Genomic DNA, 20,000 nt, shown 5'->3' with positions numbered 1-20,000 from the left:
AATAACAGATAATAATAATAATAATAACAACAACAACAACAACAACAATACCAGATAACAATAAAAACAATAAATAATAATAATAATAATAATAATAATAATAATAATAATAATAATAATAATAATAATAACAGATAATAATAATAATAATAATAATAATAATAATAATAATAATAATAAAAATAATAATAATAATAATAATAATAATAATAATAAAAATAATAATAATAATAATAATAATAACAATAACAACAACAACAATACCAGATAATAATAATAACAACAAATAATAATTATAATAATAATAACATATAATAAAGCATAATAATAATAATAATAATAATAATAATAATAATAATAATAATAATAATAATAATAATAATAATAACAGATAATAACAAAACCAACAATAATAATAAAAATAATAATAATATTTTTTACAATATTACAAGCAAATAAAAAACACAAAAAATATTATAATAATTATGAAAATAATAATAATGAAAATAATAATAATAATAATAATAATAAATGTATTGCAATACTACTACTACTACTTCTACTACTTCTACTACTACTACTACTACTAATAATAATACATATATACATATATATACATATATATATATATATATATATATACATATATATACATATATATATATATATATATATATATATATATATATTACAATATTACTATATAATACAATAAAATAATAGTTATAAACTAATAATAATAATAATAATAATAATAATAATAATAATAATAATAATAATAATAATAATATTATATTTATTGCAATACTACTACTTCTACTACTACTACTACTACTACTACTACTAATAATAATAATAATAATAATAATATATTTATTGCAATACTACTAATACTACTACTACTACTACTAATAATAATAATAATAATAATAATAATAATAATAATAATAATAATAATAATAATAATATACATTTTATTACAATATTACTATATAATAAAATACAACAACAACAGCAATAGTAATATTAATAATAATAATAATTATTATTATTATTATTATTATTATTATTATTAGTAGTAGTAGTAGTAGTAGTAGTAGTATTATTATTCATTTTTATCATATTTTTATTATATAGATTTTTTTTCAATTAATGAATAATTGTTGGAAAATGGGTGGACTAAATATTGTATTACACGTCTACCAATCCATCCGTCTTCTATGTTTCTCTCACTCCTCATACATCTTTCATAGAGGAATCCGACCTCCTGATAATATCCGTTAACCACCTTTCCCTCCCTCTATCTATCTGCCTGTCTGTGTGTGAAAGAAAAGCCACCCTATTTTTTTAAAAAGAAAGGAAAGGAAAGCGCCTCCCTGAGCTCCCTTCCCCTCTAACCTCCATTACCATGTCAGCAAACAAAATTCGAAATGAGAATCTGGCACGGGGTGATGAGGTCACAGGCTGAAGTATGGGCGAGCGCCATCCGCACACTGACTCGTTCACCCCGATCACACCGCATGGAGAGATAAGCAGGCTTTCTCTGTTCAATGCCCCAGATCACTGCATCAACACCCTCCATCAATTGCAGAATTACTGGAACGCTTCAGCCCAAGACTCTTTTGATTTGTCCTTGTGGATTTTGACAGGGAGTTCTTAAATGATGCTGTCTATAATCTGTGGCTGGGGTCCGGATGCTGAGCGAGACCCGTGTACTGTATACAAAGAGCTTTTACTGAACCGTGTGATGGAGATGAAAGCACTGGAAGAAGGAGTGATGATCTGGAGGAGGACTGGAGATCTGGAGAGGTTCGGGGGGGGCTAGATGGATGATGGAAAAGGTAAAGCAGTATGGAAGATTAGAAGAGACAAGATGAGATGAGATGAAAAGAAAAGAAATGAGATTAGAGACATGAGAGGAGACAAAATGAGATCTGAAATAAGCTTGAAGAGAAGAGATGAGATGAGACTAGTTAGAACCTGGGAAAGTGTAATGTTCTAGCATGGAAGGACAGACTGAGGATAAAATCTACAAACATGACAGAGGAGATTGTCATTGAGTAATGTGCACGCACACACACACACACACACACACACACAGTTGTACATCTATCTTTATGGGGACAATTTGCATAGTGATCTACTGTCCTGTACTTTTCTATGCAGTTTTTGTCAACGTGGACCGGTCAATGCTTGATAATTTTACCGCAGACTTGGTAGGCTAAGTGACCATCAACTGTTTATTCAGATGACAAGCTGACAAAACATAGCTGTCACTCTAATTAAATGTGCAATTATTAATTATTATTATTATTATTATTAAATTATTAATTTTAATTAAAATGGTCGTGCCCAACTGAGCCTGGTTTCTCTCAAGGTTTTTTTTCTTCACTTCCGCCATTAGAGAAGTTTTTTTTCCCTCTCCGCTGTCGCCACTAGCTTGCATGGTTCGGGATCTGAAGAGCTGCGCATCGTTGGATTTGCCCTTCAATATTTGGACTCTCAGTAGTGATTATTAAACCACACTGAACTGAGCTAAACTGAACTGAACTTAAACACTACAAACTGAACTACACTGTTCCTATTTACTGTGACCTTTTATGTGAAGCTGCTTTGACACAATCTACATTGTATAAGTGCTATACAAATAAAGGTGAATTGAACTCTGATACAAGTTTTATTTATGGAGAAAATTAAAAAGCACTGCAGTGTTTGTGTGTTCTGTGTTTGTCTGAGATGATTAGTGTACTGAAATGTGTATATTCCATCAGGGTTTCTTTTTAAGATCATTAAGTATTAAATGTAAGACCTATATCACAATATCAAAAACACGCGAGAGAAAACGCAAAATCACAAAATTTGTGGTAAAATAAAATTATTTAAACTGAACAGTACTAAAGACAGGTTAGATGCACCATTTAACTACAGAAAAAAAAAAAACATCTTAAGCCTTATTTACACTTTCGCCTGGTGCCGCATCGCTCACCTCCGCTGATTGAGCGCGCACCTCCGCTGATTGAGCGCACACCTCACGAAACGGACGAGGCTTTTATACTTGACGCATTCACCGTTTTGATATTCTTTAAAATGACAGTTTCAAAAGAAACCCACCGTAAAAATCACACGGATAAACAGAGAAGTAGTACGTTTCCAGAACTACATCATATCATTAATATCTTTCAAGATTTTTAAACAATTTTTTACAATTATTTTTATAATTTGTTATAATGATTATAAAGTTTTATAACCATTCAAGATTTTTTTTTTAAATCAATCTTTAATGCATCGCTTGCTTTTGTTGGTATCTCGGACAGTTCTACCTATTGAAATTACATATCAATGTAACTTCATACTGCACACCTGCATTGGAAATAACGAACTTGCGTGAACTTTTGAAAAGACGCGATATCTGAATGGATATCCGTCATTTGTGATCTCCTGCAGTTGATCTTCTTGCACTGACATGGTGGATTCACCTGATTTGTTGATAAATGAGTTGTGGATCTATTGCTTGGCATTTCGCGGGCCTTCCCTGGGCCTATTCCCTCAGCAAAGACACTTTCCAAAGACGTATGTTTCTTACTCATTTTGCTGCTTGTGGGTTAAATTTGTGCACTCAAGTGGCCGAGATGTAAACCAGAGAATTTGGTCAATTTTCTAAATAAAAGACTTTCAAAATAAAAGATCATTCAGACTCAGATAATAAATAAAATGGAAAAAATGAATGCTTTCTTGTGTGGTCCGATACCAATTGATCCACGGACTGGTACTGGTCCGCAGCCCAGTGGTTGAGGACCACTGCTATACATTATCGAAAACTACTAGTATTTCTATACTTGAGGGTACATTTGGTTCCAATAACAAGACAAATAACAAGGGCACAAATAATAAGACCCAATTCTACCCCTTAGCCCTTTCCCTTACCCCTCATTTTGCGCGTTCCCTGTGAAGGGGTAGGGGTGTCCCAATTCTCTTTAGCTTGAAGGCGTAGGGCTTGAAGGGGAAGGGGAACCCCGTCAAACTGAAATTTTTCAGGACCACACTCGAAACCAAGGGGTAAGAAAATTTCCCAGAATACACCAGCCAAATTAGTTTTTTTGTCATTATTAGGATTTTGTACAACAAACAAGCATATGTTTTATTACATTTACTGCTTTAAAAAATAATAATAATACTAAATTTCGCTATCTATAATCCATAATAATAACTCCTGTATAGTAGTCCCACAATATTCTGACACTTGGTGACACTCGAATACCCTGTCAAAAGTCTAGTGGCTGGGCATGACCTTTTACAGTGTCTGGTATAATGTTAATGTTGTTTTTGTGTGTTTACATAGATGAATATGGCCACAGTGTGAATGTACAGCAGTTACAAGCTTACTGCCACATTATATCGTTATGATAACATGATATAGTGATTTCCTGAAGATAAATACCAACAAATAACGCAACTGGAATAGCTACAGCAGTGAATGTCATCGATCTCATATGAAGCAAGAGAGCACGATGACATATGATGACGTGAGCAGGTGTTGTAGTGCTGTCTCATCTCTCAGGGGTAAATTTTGAAGCCCGTTCCCTTAACACTCTGTTTCAAGGGCCAAGGGAAGGGGTAGGGGTACAGAAATAGAATTGGGATTGGGTTTAAATGCACATAATTTCACATTAATTTTCCTGCGAGTCCATTATTACATTTTCAAAATGCTCTATTATGTGTGATTTATGAAATTTTTTACTTTGGGAATCAAAAATGTCCCCACAAGGTCAAAATTTACTCGTACTGCTATACTGCTATGTAGAGACATTTGGTCCTCTCAATGTTATGAATAACAGGAACACACACAAACAAACAAGATTTTACATTCATATCCCTGGAAGTGCATCTTTTGGGAATAAAACAAGTCCCCACAAGGTCAAAATATAGCATTGCTATATTATTGCTGTACTGCTATACTTGTGGGGACATTTTGGTCCCCACAGTGTCAGCAATACAAGGTATACACACACATGTTAAGTTTTCATGTTTTATGATGGTAAATGTTTATGAGGACAATCTTTATACTGTACATACTGTATATTCTTTCCCCTCCTCCCTAACCTAAATCAAACATACAACATTCTGCAGATTTACAAACTGTATAAATATGAGGTATTTTCTCATGGGGACTTAAAACAGTAATTAAATTTACCCACAAGGTTGAAAATTATCCCCACAACGTGATGAATAGCAGGAACACACACACATATATGTAACAAAAGAAAAGCATTCACTTTTACATTCATATTCATGGCAGAGGCTTTCAAAACAAAGCGACATTCAAGGAAGTGCATGTATTGATTACATGACAGTTGCCTCCGCAGGTAGTTAAGGTACGAAAGAGGACACTTCCCTTACGAACATCAGGGCTGCAACCTCACAGACCTGTTCAGCTCCCTCTGTCACAAGGCGGCTGGGTGGATACAGAATGACAAGATTAAAAGTGACTACCCTAAAATGATTATGAAAAGCTTAGGGAGCGTAAGGCGGGCTAGTACACGTTACCCAAGCAGGAGGAGCCCTTGCCAAGCAATTTGGAGTTCTGATCCTTAGAAAACAACTATAGTCGAGTTGAGCTTGTTACCGACCAAAAGCCGGCAACGTCCTCGGAGAGTCTGAGCTCGTAATAGCACAGGAAAAGAAAAAAGCACCCAGGAAACAAAACGCGAGAAAAGAAGCGAATGCCAAAACACATTTCACCTGACCTCGAAGGAAAGGGAGGAATCAATAGCCGGAAGTCATACGCGCTCTTTATGGAGGCCTCCGCTTTGATGTAGCACTGAACGCTTGCTCGCAATCTTCCTCAGCCTTCATCCTTTTTTTTTCCTTTCCAGTCAGCACTGCCATGTGCCTCCCCTGCCTTGTCGAGCTCCCTTAAGGGGCTTGTGGTCTCTCTTCAACAATTTATTTAATTATTTCAAATATTACACAACACTGTTTTTTGCTGAAATGATAGATTGGACACTGGATACAGTGTGTGTTTGGTGTAAAAATGTCAAAAAGTGGTGCACCATGCCGTGAAACTCTACAGGATACGGTCGACAATGATATATTAGTTCCCGTACACCTTCTGCAATTCGCCCGGCTGCCCTCCCTACTCAACCTTTTTCCATTAAATTGTCAAACATCTCACACATCACAGACATTACTCCAATAAAAGATACAGTGCTAAAATCAATAGCGGTGTTTGCCTAGAAGGCTTCGGCGGCTGCAGATACACACCGCGGGTCACATTGTGGCCCATGCAGCTGATTACCTACAGACCCTCAGGTCACCGTGTCGGGATGCCTCGCTATCCCAGTGTATGCTGCTGGGATAATAGATGAGGTGCATGTTTGAAGGGTCGTTTGAAGGACAAAGCTGAAAGGGGGTTGATTGATGGATCTTATTTTGGAGGGGATTTGTTTTTTGGTTGGAACACTGCAGACAAACAGGTAACAAACCAGTGCCTTTCATGCAGAACTAATAGGAAGGTGTTTGCTTGGAATTCTGAGGAATATGTTAGAGAATGGTGATGTTCTTGTTTAAAACCATGTCTATATCTTCCAGGAATTAAGCAACAGCTGTTCTCTGCTTTTTGCACCAAAACGTTCGCACTAAAGCCTCAAAGATTCTCAGAGAATAAGAAACTGTCTGGACACAGTCAATGGAAGCAGGATGTGACAATTCAATTAACAAGAATCCCAAGCAATGCTCCATTTAACGCAATTGTCTCACGTCTCACGGGGGCGGACAGTGCGTGTTAAGAGCAGAAATTTCTGATGAGCCTTTCTTTCCTGGCACGTGGGCAGGCGAATATGCATGGTCAAGCCTTAGGAGAGACCATTTCTGGGGTAATAGAGTTCCCAGCGCTTGGCTCACTCCACTTTTTTGGGTTACTGGGATGAGGGATTGGTTTCAGGCGATGTAGGAGGCTGCCAGGTGTTGTGTGGCCCCAGGATAAAGAGAGATATATGGATCCATCCTCCTAAGCTCAAGAGAGGAGAGGATAGGAGAAATGAAGCTGGAATTGCACCATCCAGCATGAGCAAATTTCAACCTACTAGCTCACAGAAAGCAAAACCAGACTTGCTTGCTTAAGGCGTTTACACACTTGCACATTTGTGCATAAAAACATCTGCAAAGATGGAAACACAAGCATTGCTGGATAAGTTAATTACACAGGTAGTCAATGCTGTTGCCCATTTAAAGCTTGTCCAAGGGGTTATTCCAGCTTTAATCACCTTAACCAAGATGGACTACCAGCTCAGCCTTATCCTCTTCGAAAGGTGTCCAATCCGGTCAACCACCTACACCATCAACCACCTTAAGCAGGATTGCTTAGGAGGGATTACGGTCTTTACCTGCAGGTGTACATACATGCACACTTACATACAAATCGTTCAATCGTAGCATACTACAGTTAAATATTTATTTAAATATGTTTGGCTCAAAAACAAGATCAAGAGTTGCTATTTGTATGCAGCATGGTCTTTAATAATTCAAAGTGAAGAGTATAGTTAAGAATAAAGATCTAAGGTGTGTGAGTCACAGTGTTTTACTGATCTCTCACAGCAATGAGAGCTAGCTCATTTTAGCACACGCTAACCAGCTGAATGGAACACCGAGGCCCAGAGGAGAAATAAAAAGAGAGATAGACAAAGAAAGAAAGATGGCACTCTGCCCGTATCAGAAGAAGAGAAGGTAAGACAGGTCTGCCAAAGCTCGGTCCCCACAGAATTTCCAGTTCTCATGACTCAGCGCCTTTGACTTTGAGAGCAAACCCACTCGGGGATCTTGAGACAGGCATGATGCTGGTCTACCTAATAGCGATACGCATCGGTTCTTTAGGTTCTGCCAGGCACGGTTCGTGTGAGAGACACGAGCTATATATAATCCGATGTTCTTGCTGTGAAGACCGTCGACAAGTGTGGACGGTGATTGATTTCAACCTGAATGGAGCACGAGGGGGAAAAAAAGGGCCACATTCCCCTGCCGTCTACCATGCTGGAAATTAAATAAATAAAGGAAAAGATGAAAAGCCAGAGTGTACCTGTTATTTCTGGTGTTACCTGTGTCACTTAAATTTGCTCCAAATTCCTCTCCCCGCACACACACACACCTTTCCATCTTGTCCCTTTGGGTTTGTGTTGTAAAATATGCTGAACTGCAGGCTCCACATGGCTGCGGACGGGCAAGGAGCCGCACTGCTGAAGCAAGCTTTCAACAGAGCAAAGGAGCGTGGAACTCGTTCTCTATGCAGCACTCTGCCTTTTTGTCTCTCCTCTCTTCTGTCTGATCTCTTTGCTGTTCTGTCTTTTCTTTCATGGTGCTCCCTTTTTATTCTTCTTCTTCTCTATTCTTCTAGTATTAATCAAAGGCTACCAGAATGCTCACCCCAGCCATTTAATTATTCATGGTAATTCCTCGCCTGTAAACCTTGCTCGATTCTCCTAAAGTTGTGTATGAGAACAGCCATAAACTACTGCCTTGTATAAAGGTAATGCTAAACAACAATGCATAGATTATATATATTTTTAATTAGCAGAGGACATACCAACCGGCAGCTAGCTCTCTGCAAATACACTTTGCAGCTGACTTTGCCTTGACCTGCTCGCCAATGTATTGTGCATTGCTCTCTTTCTGTCGAGTGACAGAAAAAAAACAGAGTCATTTACAAAATTGAAGAAATTACAAAACAAACAAACAAAAGGCTACATAAAATTTGAAACGACAAATAGCATATTATATAATTCATCACATGGTCGCCCACTGAAGCTAAGCAGGGCTATGACGGTGAGTACCTGGATGAGAGACCGCATGGGTAAGCTAGGTTGCTGCCGGAAGTAATGTTAGTGAGGCCAGCAGGGGGCGCTCAACCTGTGGTCTGTGTGGATCCTAACGGCCCAGTATAATGACAGGGACTCTATACTGCTCAGTGAGCGCCGTCTTTTCGGTGAGACATTAAACCGACGTCCTGACTCTGTGGTCGTTTAAAATCCCAGAATGTCCTTCAAAAAAAAAAAAAAGAATAGGGGTTTAACCCTGGCATCCTGGCCAAATTTGCCCACTGGCCTCTGTCCATCATGGCCTCCTAACTATCCCCATATCATAATTAGCTTCATCACTCTGTCTCCTCACCACCAATCAGCTGGTGTGTGGTCTGGCGCAATATGGCTGCCATCGCGTCACCCAGGTGGATGCTGCACACTGGTGGTGGATGAGGAGATTCTCCCCAATGTATACTGCGCTTTGAGTGTCCAGTAAAGGAATGTAAGGAATTATTATTACTATCATTATTATTATTATATCCCAATTTCACTGCCTTTTTCATTTACCTCCTTTTTATCTTGTATACACAAAAATAATATTTCTGAAGAATGTTCGTGAAACAAAATGTCTTATTTTTGCATTGAATTCTATTCATCGACTGCATCAGATCTTAAAATTTGGCTGATACCCGTTTCCTTCAAGCGCAGACACATTTTACTCTTTCTACACACTTGAAAAGAGCTCCATGATTCCTCTTTAAACTAAATCTTATAAAACCTCTCCCCATTTTCCGATTCTCTTTGCCTCAACAATCTCCCGCTTCTTCCATCTCGCCTTGGAGCTGATTATCGCAGTGCACAAGCTCTTTCAGGGCCAGATAACAGGGCTGTCTATTGTCGTGGATTTGAAGGCTGCGGCTGCCCTGTGTTACACCAGCACGGCAGAGGGAGGAAAGGTGGGCTCTCTCGATAAGGCCCAAGCCTAAATCAACCGGCACTTCCTCCATAACAGCTAATTAGCCAGCGCTGAGCGCCCGGGCGCACATTCGGGCCATGCTGTCCGTCAAGCTTCCAGCAGCCATTGACATCCACCAGCAAATGTCAAGTCCGCCTTTTGTGATGGAGACAAGCCTATTACAGAGAGGCATGCTGACGGGTGGGGGGAGAGGGGGGCACGCTGGCATTCAGAATAATAAAAAAAAAAGGTGTGAGAATGGAGGGGTGAGACAGAGACTGAAAGGGAAGAGAGAGAGAGAAAGAGAGAGAAAGAAAGAGGCTTCCCTTTAAAAGCCTGGACGTGTAGCAATTGCAGTATTTCTAACTGGCCGGCTGTCAGAATGAGATGGCTGTTAAAGGCCACATTCAACAAGTCAGAAACTTGAAGGAGGGAATAAATGTGTTCACAGATGGTGAAAGGAGAGAAAGAGAGACACGCAGCTTAATCTAAATAAATAACTACTTTCATTACATCATTAAACAATACAATGTGTGAGGGCTATTAATCAATACAGTCATAAAAAAGGATGGGATGAATTATATGAGGCCATTTGGTTTTTAAAATGTTTGCTGATAAACATTCCAATATTGTAACTTTACTGTGTTCTTACACAGACTATTTAACCTGGTGATTAAAGATCATATTCCTGCAGGTCAAGCAATAACTAATGCATTAGCTACACTGTAAAACCAAACAGTCAACTTTATCAAATGAAATGAGTGTAGTCAACTCAAAATTTACTGACAGCTAATTCTACTCATTTGAAAAGAGTTTTGAACTTAGTTTTGAAGGTACTGAGGTAATTAAATACTTCATTACTTCAAATTAAATGGAACAAGCTCACAGTACTCATATAGATTAGTTTTTAAGTAGTTTGTTGCAATCGGTTTCCTCAAACGGTTTGAGTTACCTTAACTTATTGGGTTTTACAGTACTCATTTGGTTTGAGTTCTCTTCATTTACTGGTTTTTACTGTGCTTAAATAGCTTCTTTTACTCTACTGTGAACTTAATCCATTTCTCATTTGGTATAATTCATTCATTCATTCATTTTCTATTCGGCTTAGTCCCTGTATTAATCTGGGGTCGCCACAGTGGAATGAACCACCAACTTATTTGTTTTATGCAGCAGATGCCCTTCCAGCTGCAACCCATCACTGGGAAACGCATCCACACTTATTCACAATTTAGCCTACCCAATTCACCTGTACCGCATGTCTTTGGACTGTGGGGGAAACCGGAGCACCGGGAGGAAACCCACGCTAACGCAGGGAGAACATGCAAACTCCACACAGAAACGCCAACTGACCCAGCCGAGGCTCGAACCAGCGACCTTCTTGCTGTGAGGCGACAGCACTACCTACTGCGCCACTGCGTTGCCCCATTTGGTATAGTTTTTAAACTTTAATGTTGCAATCGGTTTCCTCAAATGGTTTGAGATACTTAACTTTAGGAGTTTCACAGTGTAATAATGAATACAGTACTCAACATTTTAACTGGATCAAAAACAAGGATTTAAAAAAGAAATTCCTGGGAAATTGTGTGTTATTCAGTAGTTTTAGGACTTTGATGAAAGATTTTTATCCCCTCCAAATGTTGACTACTATATACTTTGATAACATACAATACAAACTACTTTGGATAAAAGTGTCTTTTAACATAAATGTAAAATGTGAAGATTAAATCTTACAGCTTTTAGGTTCAAACTCTAATGCTGTGTACACACCAGACGCTGAACGCTATTCAAGCATAATAAGCCGTGAACATTAAGTTTACTCTCTTCATTAAGTTTACTCTCTTCATTCTCACGTCAAATTCACTTCACAATAGACGCAGATTCCCGTCATGGGCAGGGCTTCTGTCTGCTCGGCGACTCTAGCCTTGTTGCTAAATGGCTAACATGGATTTTACAGAGAATAGCTGTGTTTATGTGCTTTAGAAAGGCTAAAAAACAGCGTATATATATATATTTGTTCGGTGCTGGGTCTGAGTCCACTAGATCATTTCAGAGGTGCATCCAGCTTGTTGAGTTCTGCTACAGAAGCTATACCTGGATGATGGAAGCTTTTAGCAGTGCTTCATACTTAGCCAAGCCCAGTTTGAAGAACTGTTGTCAGGTGTCGGCAAGAGGATTTCCCCTTGGCAATCCGCTTCCAGAAATGATCAGATGTGCTCCAACATTAGGCACATTCAAATCAAGACTGAAAACACATCTGTTTAGCTGTGCCTTTACTGAATGAGCACTGTGCTACGTCCCACAGATCGCACTATTATGTTTTTCTCTTTTTTTACATTCTTTTATTACACATTTTACCTGTTTTTAAGCTTATTTATTTTGGTTTTTTTACCATTCTTATTATTTGTTTTTATTTCTCTTATACTTGTTTCTTTTATTCCTGTTTATGTAAAGCACTTTGAATTGCCACTGTGTATGAAATGTGTAATATAAATAAACTTGCCTTGCCTTGGGACAACAACAACAGGTGGTGTGCCATAATTATACCCCTACAAGAGAAAGCTCCTGATTGGTTAACGTGGTGCGAATGTCCGAAGTTCAGATTTTCAAACTCGCGCGATACACGTCAAACATCCAAAACGCTCAACCCGTGATGCTTCATTCATGTGAAATCGCGTCATTCGCGCCGCCTCATTCGCGTATTTCGCTCTGCAGGATGTCTTTCGCATCTTTGCATTGACTTAACAGGTAAATCATTTGCGCTTGATGCTTCATCAGCATCTGGTATGAAAGCAGCATAAGATGGGTCACACAACCATCTTGACATAGTTGTCTATACTTTGCTAAGCAACAGACACCGAATGGTTGTGCTGGTGTGCATACCTTCATAGAAAACTGCTTATAATTTTAAAAAGGTGTCTCATCACAGCGTGTCCTGTATGCGACTCGCAAAACTCAATTGACATAGACACCTTTTTTCCCAATTGCAGTCCTTTGTTTGCCTTGTCACATGAAAACCAGAAGCAGTGTCTTGTTTTTTGTTTTGTTTTTGTAAGACTGACAAAAGTTTTGGTGGAAGTGTGACACTGAGTGGGAATATGAGAGTGACACTCCAAAGAAACAAGGATGGCATGGGCACCGGCACTCTGTCGCATCACAGCGGCGGAAAAGCTTTACGCAAGGCGATAGCCATCCACATTTAGCCTACAGATAAAAGATAATGCCATGTTATATTTCCTGACAATGTTTTGCAATCCGACTTCCAGTTTGTAGTGAAAATACAGCTGCCATCAACAGAGGAGACCTGGCATCCCCGAGAGACTGTTTTCCTCCATTCATTGGTGCAATTGGCATGCAGTGTACAATACTGTACAAACAAGCCTTACCACGTTATTCACTTCTATTTATCTCACTATTCTTCTATTTATCTAGTAATCTCACTTCACAAGCAGGCAATATTCACAAGCCACTTCTCTTAATATATATCATCTCTATTAAAGTTTTCATAAACTAATTTTAGCCATCATTTAGCTTTATGTGATCATTTTCCAGCCTCTCTTTGAGAATCAGAGAGGTAGAACTAGACCGCTAAACAGACAGGCTGTGTGACTGCAAATTTACATCCTTAAATATACGAACATATATTATATATATATAACATTTCTCCTAATATTCTAATAAAAACAGCAGTTTAGCAGTTTTTTTTGAAGTAGCCAATATATTCTCGTTTTTATATATCAGTCCCTCCAAAATTTCGTGATTTTGAGAGCAAACTCCACAAAAAATGTGCATTTTTTTTCTGAAATTTAGGGGCTAGGCACTTTCTATGACGTCATCAAAAAAAAGGCCATGCGGACGCAAACAATCCTCGCTAAGCCATGATTTTACACACATCATGATCATAGACGGCAGTATATACTTTTACACTGGTCTGTAAACCAGCGTTTAACCAGACGAAGAAGACACTGTATGTTAAATATGAGTAAAGGTCTATGCTCACTTAAGTCCGAAATGTTCGTATGTACTTTTTTCGTATTCTTATGCGAAACATTTGTCACGTCTGATACATATTAAATAATCCATTGCGAAAAAATGCAAAACATTTCGTAGTCAATTCAAGCAGTGATACATTGTTCTCCTCTCTCTTCTCCAAAGTAGAAAAAGAAAGAGGAATGGGCTGCATATTGTGTTCATTTAATACTAGCGTACATAGAGAGGAAGGTGAGTTCAGCTCATTTTCAAAGAGCTGCCCTACGATTATCCCGAAATGCAACGTTTATTTCAGGAAATCAGTGGAATTTTGATACATTACTTGTGATACTTCACGCATTCACGTACGTAAACAAATCCCGAACAGAAACTGGCAGTACCTACAGACATTATAATAGATGGCGGCCCTGTTGACATGTCGAAGCAACAGGCCGAAAGCGGACCATGCTTTCTATTGTAATGTCTATGAACAGTACGTCAAATGTATGGACACACGGACACACACACACACACACACACACTCCAAGCAGCAGCAGGGGAGAGGTGCGCTAGTCACTGAATCCAGCATATAGGAGTTCTCAACTGTCCACCATATTCTGTCTTTATTTTATGCACCGTGTTCCTCTGTTATCTGTGCAATAACCTATAGCATACACAGTCACATTAACCTAAAATATTACTGTGAAAAAATTATACAGATTATGCTCACAAGAGTATTTTTAAACACAGTATCCTTTAATTTTAAGTGTGATTTTATAAGTTACAGAGCCCAATGTATGGGTCTAGGAGTAAAAAAAAAAATTAATTAAAAAAAAAAAAAAAATATATATATATATATATATATATATATATATATATATATATATATATATACCACAGATTATATATATCTGTGGTATATTTTTATTGCCGCAAACTTTGAGGAAAACTGCAGCAAAAGCAGACATTTTAGGTTGCAAAATTCAGGAAAAAAAGGCTAGCAAAATCCTGGAGGGACTGATATATATATATATATATATATATATATATAGTTGAAGTCAGAATTATTAAACCACCTAAATTATTAGCCCCCTTGTTTATTTTTTTCCCTAATTTTTGTCTAACGGAGAGAAGATTTGTTCAACACATTTCTAAACATAATAGTTTTAATAACTCATTTCTAATAACTTATAATAATTTATTTTATCTTTGCCATGATGACATTGAATAATATTTGACTAGATATTTATCAAGACACTTCTATATAGCCTAAAGTGACATTTAAAGGCTTAACTAAGTTAATTAGGTTAACTAAGCAAGATAGGGTAATTAGGCAAGTTATTGTATAACGATGGTCTGTGGTATATTTTTTTTTTTACCGCAAATCAACACAAAATAACGGCGCAAATATTGCTGCAAATTTCGTCATTTAAGGTCACAAAATTCAGAAAAAAGTCCTGCAAAGTTCTGGAGGGACTGATAAATAAATATATGTGTGTGTGTGTGTGTGTGTGTGTGTGTGTGTGTGTGTGTGTGTGTGTGTGTGTGTGTATGTATGTATATATATATATATATATATATATATATATATGTGTGTGTGTGTGTGTGTGTGTGTGTGCGTGCGTGCGTGTGTGTGTGTGTGCGTGCGTGTGTGTGTGTGTGTAAATATATATATATATATATATATATATATATATATATATATATAGATAGATAGATAGATAGATATAGTGATTTGATAAATATTTATAAGGGGTAAATGTTGTTACTAGCTAACTAAATAAATAACCAACTAAATAAATAAAAAAAATAAATAAATAAAATCACCTGATGCCATTAATTTAAAAAGCAATAATAGAAATATCTAAACAATAGTGAACCAGTAGTATTCAGTACTAATTGAAGCCATTTCAAATATTTCAATATAAATTTTCAATATAAAACATTTCTGTATCGTCTGGAAGAGTTAATGCATGAGAAATAAATCCTTGAAATAAACGAATACAAAATAATGGATGGACCGAGGCAGCATAGCAGAGCGTAGAGAAGGCAATTCACTTTGAGGGGCTACTATTTGCCCATCTTCCAGCCGTAAAAAGGCAGGGGGAACAGTAGCCTTTGGGATAACAGAATGGATAATGGTGTTTTCTCAGGCCACTGCAGTAGAGCGGTTCGCATTCAATTACAGCCTGCCCCTTCTATCTTCATGCCCCCCCCCATCCGCAGATGCTGTTTCAAATCATTACCTGCGAGGAAGAAGCAGAGAGTGGGCAGCCATCTTCACTGCCTTGGAGCGATAGTGAAGCCTCGTACACACACATATGTGCAAACGTGCAAACACACAGATGGACTGTTCTGCTAGCTGCCCACCAGCTAGTCTAAACAATCACAGACATAAACCGCACACGCCGGCGGCTATATCAACAGCGGATGATTGTGTGTATATATTTTTTACCCGTACACTGGGTCTGTCAGCATAAAATGAGACCTCCGCTATGGTTAAGCTGAACCAATGAGACACTAAGAAGCACATTATCGCTAGCGGTGGCCAGGGAAGATTAGCATGTTTGAAAGTAAATCTAAAACGTGCTTAGCATATTTTCCAGATCGGCTAATGAGCCAGGCATCCGAAAAGCTCGAAAATTTATCTGCCCCCCAAAAAAAAGCCTTCAGCTCGGCTAATCAACATTGACGGGAAAGGTTAATGACCTAGCGTATTATGCTAGAAATGGCTGATAACACACGTAGCGTGTTGCCAAGACGTTCATAAACTCGAGAACATACGCAAATCTGAACGCATTAACAAATTTAGCAGATTTCTTTTTAACACCAGTAAATGATCACGCTAACAATATGATGACTTCCATTTGAACTTTTTTTTAATATGTAAATAAATTAGCAATTTTTTTACAGAGTTTTTATCAAATTATCTGTCCATTTTCTTTTGAAACATAAAATCTGTAACAGTAAACATGCTTTGACCAATATTTGTGACATTACACCTAATATTAAGGGTGCTTTCACACCTAGATGTTTGTTTTGGAACCTGTTTCGTTTGCCCAGTTAGCGCGGCTCGTTTGGCATATGTGAATCCAGCAATCACACTCTGGGGTGCGTTTCTGAAAACCATCGTTAGAAAACTAAAGTCGCAAGTTGTGTCGTTACAAACATAGTTCGCTGATTTGCCGTTTCCCAAATCCATCGTTCCAATGAACATTCGCAAACTGCGTCGCAAACTTGTATGCTTGCAACTACACCTGTGGAGCTGTAGTTAGAAACATAGTTCCTGGCTGTGTTCTATTCCCAGTTATCCCCCCTATGCCCTATTCATTTAGAACATTCTAACATTTAAACTTGGAATAATTTTTTTAAATCATTAAAGTCATCTCTCGTGGGTGTTGTTTACTTACTCAAAGTATTTTTACAGTTCAGTTTTAGCGATTTTCATGTTTACAATTGCGTTTCCTTCGCAGTGCACTTTAAAAAAATTGATGTCATTTTGAACATAGCCGTGGCTCATGACGAAAGCTATAGGTGACCCATTATTTAAAACCAGAACTTATGTTAAGTCTCCAAAGCTTGTGAAAACAAAAAAAAACATAGCACACGTTAATGCTTTTAATTTATAGTAGGTTATTTATTAAGTATATGTACTGTAAATGACATGGGCCTGTTGGTTAGAACATTTCTGCAGTGGTTTACAGTTGTTAAATTGTAAAATTAGACTATTCAAAAATGTTTTATAAAAAATTAATAATTTATTTTTTACCTACTTAATAATAATAATAATAATAATAATAATAATAATAATAATAATGAAAATCATCATCATTATTAGTATTAAAATAGGATTTATTTTCATTTCATAATAAATAATAAATATTACATTTCATTTTTTAATAAATAGCCTCATTATTTATTTATTTACATGATTTATATATGATATTAGAATGCGTGTTAGCTTTTGTAAGTGAATTTATGTTTTAGAATAGAATATGTAATGTCCTCAATAATATTTGTAAAGTAAACAGGTCCTATATGTTCCATTTACATAATTAATATGGAAAACGAGTGCATGTTTTTACCAAAACTAATGTTGGCTTTTTTTTATGTGTGTGCGTGTAAAACAATATAATTTGCACAAAGAGATTATGGGGTTCTTCTCTTCTTACTCCACCCCGTTTAGAGCATCATTAAGAGTGTTATTTGTTATAACTAACGTGGTTCAAATGATGGATCTGCGACAGAGAAACTACGATTTTGGGAAACACTCGTCTCTTCATCGTTCTTTTCCCAAACGATACATCATACTATGATAGTTCAGCCGTGAGTTATGTCATTGTTTGGGAAAAGCAGCGCCAAATTAATTGGTCGAATGAAACGACATTGATCTGTTTCATGATCTGTCTGCAGTCTCATGATCTGTCTGCAGTCTCGGTTCATCTGTTATTTCTCTCTATAATTTAAGCCTATATCGAATAATTCTAGCCAATGTTTTTTTTTTTTTTAATAGACTGATTGATTCGATAGATAGATCCCAGACAACACTTGACAACTGAAATGAGGTTATGTATGAGAAAGTCTTACCTCTCTGCTTTATATTTGGTGACAATGTCTGTGGGTGTCAAAATTAAAGTGTACCTTTACCGCATATAAAGTGTAGTATACCGCATATAATGTCTTATTGCTCATTATCATAAATTTAAATAACAACGTATAACAGCCGAGCGGAATCCGCGGGACACTGAAAAATAAAACATGAAACTCTGACCAGTGTGAGGAGAGTTTACTCACCCATGACTTTTAATAATGTTGGTCCATTTAGAAACTTTGCCATGTGAAAGGGAACCGCACCAAGAGCAAAAACCAACATTGTAACCATTGGAATCCCTGTTTCAGAACAAAACAATCGATCTACAGGTGTGAAAGCATCCTAGGATGTGGGTTTTTTTTTGGTAAAAATTTAGCTCTTGTCCACTTTCGACCACATTCAACTCATTTTATCGGAGCACTTTCATAGTATAAACACTCATGCAGTTGAATGCGTTTGAACACCCACAGAAAACTTTGCTGACTTTATTGCTAAAAATTAGGCTACATGATGTTGATAAAGCACATTGGCCAGTCTATAATCACACGTTTGGTTTGAATATGTTAAAAATGTAAAAAGCAATTGTTCTGTTACCAATACTGGTGCAGTTTTATGGCTATAGGAAGCTGAGGAAGCTGAGGAAGTTTAAACTCCCCAAAGGAGCTGCTGAAACAGTTCTACACCTCCATCATTGAATCAGTCATCTGCACATCAATAACTGTCTGGTTTAGCTCAGCTACTAAATACGACCTCCAAATACTACGTCGAATAGTTCGGACTGCTGAGCGAATCACTGGTACAACCCTTCCTACTCCCCAAGAACTGTACTTATCCAGAGCGAGCAGGAGGGCTGCCAAAATCACTCTGGACCCCTCACACCCAGCACACTGCCTCTGAACTTTTACCTGCTGGTCGACGCTACAGAGCACTGTGCACCAGAACAGCCCGACACAGAAACAGTTTCTTCCCTCAGGCAATCCATCTCATGAACACTTGATGATAATAATTGTGGAACCAACATCACTACTTGCCACACACTTTTATACACATATACACATATTTAACAACACACTTTACATGCCAATTTGCACATAACAGCTGCACATATAACGATGTATATAGTAATAAACATGTACATACACTTGTCAATTTGTAAATTTGCACTCACTACTACAATTTTTTTTTAAATATATTTATTATCTGTTTTTTGTCCTGTCTCTGTAATCCTGTTGCACTGTAGAAGCTCTGTCACCAAAACAAATTCCTCGTATGTGTGAACATACCTGGCAATAAAGCTCTTTCTGATTCTGATAGGAGCTTAAACAAAAGCTGAAAAAATAATTCAGTGGTTTTTATAAATGGCAGAATAATAAATAACCATCCCACCCTAATAAAAGCCCTAAATCAGGCATGTCCAAGCTCGGTCCTGGAGGGCCGGTGTCCTGCAAAGTTTAGTTCCAACCCCAATCAGACACACCTGGGCTAGCTAATCAAGCACTTACTAGGCTTTCTAGAAACATCCGTGCAGGTGTGTTGAGGCAAGTTGGAGCTAAAATCTGCAGGACACCGGCCCTCCAGGACCGAGTTTGGAAACCCCTGCCCTAAATCTATGGAGAAAATCCTGAAATCAAAGCATTTAATTGTCAAGAATTTACAGATATACTGTTATTTTAAGGCTTTATTCCAAAAAAATAGTTTT

At 37.4% G+C, this 20,000-nt stretch overlaps 1 protein-coding gene across 1 annotated transcript in view; it reads right to left on the bottom strand.

The window, feature by feature from the left end:
• LOC130230414 (protocadherin-9) overlaps positions 1-20,000 on the bottom strand; it is a 559,022-nt gene that overhangs the window by 288,435 nt on the left and 250,587 nt on the right. The gene's annotated exons all lie outside the window — the stretch shown is intronic.

This window comes from Danio aesculapii, chromosome 6, assembly GCF_903798145.1.
Source record: "Danio aesculapii chromosome 6, fDanAes4.1, whole genome shotgun sequence".
NCBI lineage: Eukaryota > Metazoa > Chordata > Actinopteri > Cypriniformes > Danionidae > Danio > Danio aesculapii.
This window is presented reverse-complemented; position numbering and strand designations above follow the sequence as displayed.